The sequence below is a fragment of the Lynx rufus genome, unplaced genomic scaffold, assembly GCF_022079265.1.
Source record: "Lynx rufus isolate CCGP_SWC_20201006 ecotype Redwood Valley unplaced genomic scaffold, mLynRuf1.p SCAF_5, whole genome shotgun sequence".
Taxonomy (NCBI): Eukaryota; Metazoa; Chordata; class Mammalia; order Carnivora; family Felidae; genus Lynx; species Lynx rufus.
The window spans coordinates 65999475-66008082 of record NW_025814867.1 but is presented as its reverse complement, the minus strand read 5'-3'; positions in this window follow the sequence as shown (position 1 = coordinate 66008082).

The following is an 8608-nucleotide window of genomic DNA, read 5'->3' as shown; positions in this document are numbered from 1 at the left end:
CCTTTACCATATTCCTAATTTTGTACAATTTGGAATCATTCTTTATTTTTACAAATTCTTCCTATCTCCCAGAGCCTTCTGTCCAAAGCCCTTGTTCTACTGCTCTCTAAGGCAGAGTCTAGTTATTGTAGAGAGATGGCATGTTACTGTGCTTCTAAGTCAAACCCATTCTTTCTGTGATATCATGTATTCATCTTTCTTGGTATACCCTCTTCTCACTATAGTACATCTTTAATTAACTTTCCAAGAAGGCAAGATAATAGGGGGGAAGGATCTGAGCAGGAAGCAGAGAGAAGGTTGATGGTGTGAATGAACTAGACTCTTTTTTCATAGCAGCAAGTCAACACACAATGTATAAGTAGATTTTTTTTAAAGAGAGATATCAACACATCATTTTAAAATAAACATCAGAAGAGCTAAACAGAAACTGAAGTGGTTGTCACTTGAGGGTAGAGCCTGGCAAGAGAGAGGACTTTGATAATCAACATTTGCTTTTCAATATAACTTATAATTATTTACTGATGTTCACCAAATATTCCCAGTTCTCTACCCCCCAAGAATATGGCAGGACTGCACCTCTTGGTCCCTGTGGGGCTGCATGGAAACATATTACTAGTCATGGCTAAGGACTTGTGAGTGAAAGTGGCATGTGTCACTTCTAGGTGGAAACAATACACAATTCATCACCCTCTCTCTTTTTTTTTTTTCTCTGTAACATGAATCAGAAACTTTGGTGGCTAATCATCAGCCCGAGTACCAGAATGAGAATACACGTTTCAGCGCTAGGCCCCAGACAACTTGTGATATGCAGCATGGTCTAGAAATAAGCCTTTGTATTATGAGCCACTGAAATTTTGGAGTTACTTGCCACTGCAGCAAAAGTTAGTTAAAGAATGCTATTTGATTTTTTTCACATGTGCATGATTTATTTTGATAATAAGATATTTTAAAACATCAGAAGACATGGAAAGATTCTAACTTGTCCTAAATATATAAATATAATGACTTTGTTAATGCCAAATCTATAAGCTTAATAAGATAATTTTAATTCTTTTCAACAAGGTTCTTCCTCTGAACCTCAGAACACAGAAAATTGAGCAATTATTTTCTCCATTCTCCTGGGTTGGTACATAAATGGTATCTATCATTCTAGAGGCATAAGAGAAATTAATTCATTACATATAATAGATGTCTTAAGTCATCAGGGCTTAATTTCTTGTGGAGCCCCAGATGAGGAAATCTACTTGGACTATAGTCCCCATAAGGAATATGGTAATTCATGGAAAGACAGCTAGTCATTCTTTAACATTGCTATACCACAATAAAGCATTAAATAATTAAAACCATAATGATTAAATAAGAATTACTCTTTTGCTATGCTAATTTATATAAGGTACCAGTTCTCAAATTTCAGTGGGTCTGGAGTAGGAACCAGAAATTTGCATTTTATCAAGCACCTGATGATATTCTGAGACAGGTAATCTTTAGACACACTAAAAATATTGCCTTAATGTTTTACTATATACACATTGAAATTGAAAAGATTGTTTACTTCAGCCCCCAAACATCAGTGAGTGATTAACTCTCTCAATAAACACAGTGATAAAAATGGAAACTAAGAGAAAGTCAAAATCACACTTAAAATAGAATTAAATCCTCATTATCAGGGAAGATTAAGCATCTCAAAAATTGACAGTGATTAAAACATAGCAGGAACCTGATGAGGGTTGTGCCTAGTCATCTTTCAGAAGAATTCAGTGATTGATAAGATACCAGCTGGATTGGGGCGCCTGGGTGGCGCAGTCGGTTAAGCGTCCGACTTCAGCCAGGTCACGATCTCGCGGTCCATGAGTTCGAGCCCCGCGTCGGGCTCTGGGCTGATGACTCAGAGCCTGGAGCCTGCTTCCGATTCTGTGTCTCCCTCTCTCTCTGCCCCTCCCCCGTTCATGCTCTGTCTCTCTCTGTCCCAAAAATAAATAAACGTTGAAAAAAAAAATTAAAAAAAAAAAAAAAAAGATACCAGCTGGATCAATGGCCATCTTCACATTCCCACAGACACATCCCAGAGAGGCAGTCAGGCTCAAGGAGGAAGGGATTCACAAAGCCAATCAAATTTCCTAAGGCCCCAACACCACTCAAACAGAGCACTCCAGGAGGCAACTTGGTTTCTATTCTCCCACCTCATAGTGGACCACTGCCTGCTGCGGCCTAGGCACAGAGCCTTGCTTTGTAAAAATTCTGAGATTAGGCTCCTCTTTTTTTTTGCCACATGACTCTGCAAATCAGTTAATCAGTTTCAGATCATAACAGTAGAACTGATGATCGTGAATATATTCCCAGTTCTATTAAAACTCATCTATGCATGCCCTTGGCTATATTAAAATCTTGCCATATTTTGAAACTTAAAAAAATGCCATAACCATTTGACTTCTGGGTTTTTTTCTGGTTATTTTGATGACATAAAACTAAAGGCTAGCAATGGTTGCTGGAGAAACACTACTGAAATGTGAACAAATATTAAAAATGATGTATATGAAGTCAATTGAAAATTGATCTTGTCCATCATCACCAAAAGTGAGTCCACATCTGTGGTGACTGTCCATACTGGCTTACCATCTCACTCCAGTTTTGGCCTCTCATAACTTTGGTAACCTAAATACAATCCTATTTACATATCTCCGCTTCATTTTATATCTCATTAAGACTCAAAGCACCCTCCTCAGTCCTGTCATTTGCAGCCTGACGTTCAAATACGGTAGAGAACAAGATTGGCTTTTGGTGGAAAGACAGAATACACACTGTTTAATAAGTTTTAAGTTTCACTGAGCTGCTGGGTCTCAAAGTCAAACTTATCAAGTAGCCACTGAAAAAAGTAATGTTGAATGTAATACATATTTTTCACTATGCCAAAACGTGCCTGTGATGATAAATTTTCCATGGGTGAGCAGTCTTTTCCATATTAGTAACACTAAACTTTATACCTGATTATATTTCCACTTTACTTTGGTGTAAAGAAGATTAGCATTAAATTTACAGTCTTTTCCCACTCACTGCCTAGGATCTTATGATTTGCATCTTTGTAATTAAACCATAACCCTGATATCTATTTTTTCTACCCTTATTTTTCCTTTACTCTAATCTTTTTCATCTGTTCATTGTTATTTTGTTAAATGGTATGTATTTTTATGAGATACCTCAAAACAGAGTCAAACTAAAAAAAAAGTGTAAGTGATAGGTAGGCAATAAATGAAGAAGAAAGAGAGATAGAAAGGGAAATGATATCTATCATGTAGATGAGCCATGAGGGAAATTCAAGATGGTGGCATTGCAGTTTAGAAAGTAGCTCCTGCCCAGTTGAAACAGACCTTCTTACCATGTCCTGAGATTGGTCTTTTTTTTTTCACTAAGATAGTGGGAGACAGAAGTATTACTTTCTGTAGTGTTTAAGTTATGAATGCTTTGATACTTTCAGTTCTTATGAGTAACATAAGGGTTGCCTACTGATAAAAATATTAGTGGTTAAGAAAATTTGAATTTATTTATTAATCAAGTAAAAGCTTGAATCGAAGCACTATGCTGAGTATTCAGGGGTGGAGAGTTCCAAAGGACGTGGGTAGGATGAAGGCAGGAAAGAGGACAGTGGTTCAGAATTTGAGTTTTAGATAGAGGCAACTTGGATTTGAATCCTTCCTATTGGTGTCACATTGGGTACTTACTGTTTTAGCCTCAATTTCCTTTATCTATAAAACAGGAATAACTTTGTGTCCTTTAGAGATTTAACTTGAGATGAAGGCCTTAGAGAACTTAGTACAGAATATGTTTTCCATTCACTTTTGCTTTTTATTTATGACAGCTCCTTCCCTAAAAAACTTGAGATTTATAGAGCAATTAAGTCATGTATGCAAGACTATAGTTGGCGGGCATATGTAATAAATACCATGATGGTGGCATATGCAAAGTGCTATGGGGGTAAGAGAAACAAGAGAAAAATGATCAAAGTCAGAGACCCCAGCTGTAGGGTCAGCTTGAAGAAAAGCCTGTAGTTATTTGAATGAAAGGCTACCTAATGTGTTTGAAAACACATAGCAAAACTACATCAAGAATTGGCTTGAAGGACAAATTGGAATAGACCGTACAATGTCAAAGTAAAATGAAAATGCTATCAAGAAGAAATTAATAATGAGAACACTGCTTTTGCAAAGGAATCATTCTGTGAAAAGTAATATGCTCTTTATGTTGCCACCAATTAGGATATGTAGCTACATTATAGTTCTTCTCATAACAACTAGCATTCAGTATAGAATTAATATGTTCCGGAAGTCTTTTAGATACATAATAATCAAGCAAGATAAGAATTATCCCCATTTTCCAGAGCAGAAGATGAGGTTTAATAAGCTTAAATACTTTGATTAAAGTCACTTAGTAAATAATGGCATGGAGATGCTTCCTGGCTACAAAGTCCATGTTCCAAAGCCTGTGCCCTTCTCACTATCATCTTTAGCTTCTCTATATAAGTGCATCTTACAGGATCTTTTTTAATGACTGTGTCAAAAATGTGGTTTGATTGTTTACATGAAGAGTGAGACCTTCACATAGGATTTTACATTAATTCTCTGAACAAGTCAAAATGTGAATTTGAATAAATAAGAATACAGGCTTTATCTTCCAGAGAAGCAAGTGACACCAATACCAGCAGTGTCTTATATAAGGAGTGGTTGCCCCCACACTTATGGGGTAACAACTAACTCGGTATTTTCTTTTCTACTAGTGACTACAGCTCTTGACAGTGTGCTAATTGTTTCGAAGTCTCTGCTAAACTGGGAGCACATCTCTGTAGCATTCTGAAAAATAAAAGGTCCTTCAGTTTAAAGGGAGAAAAAAACACAGAAAAACAAAACAATGTATAAGCAAAGAGAATAAGTGATAACCTTCCAGTGTTTGCTTTTCTAAATTTTCAAATACATATTTAATTTGAACTATAACAATTTTACATGACTTGTCCAACAATGACTATGCTCTAATCAGAAACTGAAAATAATTAAAGCTACCTCTAAAGATTAGCTAACAATTATCATTATGCTATAAAAAATAATGGCAGAGTTGCCAATATAGCATTTCCAAATAGTCAACTATAGGAAAACAGATATTGAGGCCACTTTGCAAGTAAGAGACTATAAGAAATGAGAAAAAAACACCAGAAAGAACTTTTCGAAAGATTGTGTAGTATTTATTAGTACCATTCACTGTGTTTTTGACTCTCCATCTTCTGGACACACTTTCTGATGCTATTGTTACCATATTGTACCCTGTGACTTTTGCTGGTCAGTGAATCAGAGTATATATGTAAAATGTCATTTCCAAGCTAGATAGAGCATTTCATTATTTGTTCAAGACCCCCACAGTTCTCTTTCCCTCGATTCCACTGACTGGTTGACTTGGACAGTTGCTGCTCCATCAAGCTGGGTTCAAAAGTGAGGGAATATAGAACACAAATTTCAGTCAGCCAGCAACAGACATGGAACATGAGGGAAAATTAGACCTTTGTAGCTGTAAGTCACTAAGATTTTGTGGTTGTGACTGTAGTAAATCCTAGCCCAGCACTGTCCAAGAAAAAAAAAAAAAACATGATCCACATATGAAATTTTATGTTATTTTTTTTAATGTTCATTTATTTTTGAGAGAGAGAGAGCACGCACATGAGCAAGAGTGGGCAGGGTAGTGGCAAAGAGACAGGGAGACAGGATCTGAAGTGGGCTCTGTGATAAGAGCAGAGGGCCAGACACGGGGCTCAAACTCGCAAACCATCAGATCATAACCTGAGCCAAAGTCGGACGTCCAACTGACTGAGCCACCCAGATGCCCCTGAAATTTTAATATTTGTATTAGCCACATTTAAAAATGAAAAAGAAACAGGTGAAATTAATTATAGTCATATTTAAAGTGCTCAATAGCCACAAATGGCCAGTGGCTACTATATTGGACAGAGCAGATTTTGCTTATTATGGTGATACAGACAATATATAGTATTTAATTAATCACTAAGATTTCATCAAGAAGCACACCTATATACAGTAGGACAAATGGCTTAGAAATTGGAGAAAGTTGATAAATTATTTGTTTTAACATGGCAACGGGCTATTCTAGTGGATATGTCCTCTGGGCAATGGGAAAATACAGAACAAAGAAAGCACAGAACTTTTGGAATATAAATGTAGTTCCAATTATCCTTCACTTTGCTAGTCCCTGCAAATAGAATAGAGGGCTCAGCTATACCTTGAAAAATCTACAGTTGGTCCTCAAGAGACCAAATAATATAAATGATTTTTTAAAACACTTTGAAAGACATATCTGAAAGACATGACATCAAACATCTAGCACTCATAGGTCCTAGAGCTAAGAAAAAAATATAAGCAATGAATATAGTTTTGAATATACCTAAAGTAATCAAGAGTGAAAGAAATACAAGAACAGAGTGAAATCTTTGGGTTTTTAACAAGAAATAATTATTAGTGACATTTGGAAGTATGGCTTTGGTGAACTCATGAGTTAAGGGACCAATAAAGAAAATTCAAAAGAAATCTAGTGAAGAGCAAATTCAAGCAATGAATGAAAGGCAATAGTAATAGTAGGAGTAAAAATACACTTCTGTAAAATAGAGCTCCATTTCAGCTGAAGAGCCCAGGGAAACTTAATAAGAGAAAACAGCCATTTGTGGGTCTGTGTGAAGCTAATAATGAAATGCGGGATTTTACAAGGAGATGAGTGGCATGAGGGCAAAAAAGAGCAAAGGACTTAGATAAGGATCAAATACCCTATCTGGAGGCTTAAAGGAATAAAATGTAAGGCAGAGCTTTAGATTGGCTGCCAATCAAAGACAAAATCTTTGATCTATTGAGAATTACATGTTTAAATAATTGGTTACCTTGACTTTGAATGAAAGAAGGCATGGGATTTATAGGTAGTTGTAAGTTTAGCGGGAATAAAGGTAATGAGAACTTGACTGACCAATAACATGATTTCTACAGAAATAGGTATGTATTTTTTTCACACAGGTAAAAATGAATAAAATTCTTAGGGAAAATAAAAATGAATCAAAATCAAGTTTATCATATGAACTAGAAATAACTCACAAAGGAAGAAAACTTTAAAAAAATTGAATTTTTTCTTAAAATTGAATACCATAAATGCCTGTGCCTTTAAACATTTCAGAGAATGAGCAATAATATGAAATTCCAGAGAGTTTTTAGAATGCCTGTCACAGTACCATGTTATTGTGCTTATCTACTGTTTTTCTAAGTTTATACCAAACCAAAATTCTTGAAAAAATCAAGTTCTGCAAGCACTACGCCCCTATATATTCTCACATATTTCCCCACAAATATCTCTTGATGTTAAGGTGTTTAGAAAAATTTATGGAATGTATGTAGGTTTCAAAAATTGTCACTATAGTTTAATACATAATTTTTCTAATATGTAACAGTACATGTTAAAAGTAAAGAGCAGTGTAAGTCACAGAATTCCAAAAACAATAGCAAGGATTTTGGAAGAAAAAAAAAGTATTTTGAAAGTTTCAAAAACCTGGAGAACTAGAAGGTTGTGTCAATTAAAGCAAAGCCCAAAATAATAAAAAATACTTTAAGAAACCTAATTTTTCAAAAAGAGCATCAAGCAGTGAAAAGAATTTCAACTAAAACCAAAGAATATTTTAAATATAATTATACAGTAAGCAAATGACAAAAGTGATGAAGTGTAAAGAATAGTCTATGAAATAATTGTTTAGACCCTATCTCCAGAATTAAAGCAAAAGACCAGGCTTTTGCTTATCATCAAATCAGATTTATGAGTAGAAACATGAGAAATTAAAGAACCAGCAGATTAACACCTTAAGTGACAATTAACTCAGTAATGTTTTCTTTGCTGATAAAAGACCAACACTAACAGCTCTTAGTCAAAAGTGCCAAATTAAGTAAAGATGATAGAAATTCTTCATTCATTGAGATGGTTAATATCTGGAAGTAATCCTACTGAACTCACCTCTGGAAATTACCCTTACAAATAGCTTTTGTGTGTGAGGGTAATATCTACTACTGCCCAGGCGAGAAGATGTCTCCCTTAGGTAAGTTTAGCTTCTTCCATTCATCCCTCTTCCTTATCCAGGACGACAGTACATTGTCCTTTATTCCTTCCTCTCTTTCATGACCCAGCATGGACGTGTGGAGCTAGATCAGAATGAGGGGTTGGCTCTAGGCACAGCAGGAGAGAGGTAGTATGGGTCTGGGAGTCAAACATGACTGGGCTTAAATTTTTCCAGATCCACCACCTAGTGGCAAGTTGTTTAACCTCTATGATACTTACATTCCCCATTTACCAAGTGAGGATGATAATACCTGCCTCACAGAGTGATGGTGAGAATTAGAGCTAACAATTCAGATAGAGTGCCTATTACATCTTGGCATGTAGAAAGTATTCAACTAGTTGGGGCGCCTGGGTGGCGCAGTCGGTTAAGCGTCCGACTTCAGCCAGGTCACGGTCTCGCGGTCCGTGAGTTCGAGCCCCGCGTCGGGCTCTGGGCTGATGGCTCAGAGCCTGGAGCCTGCTTCCGATTCTG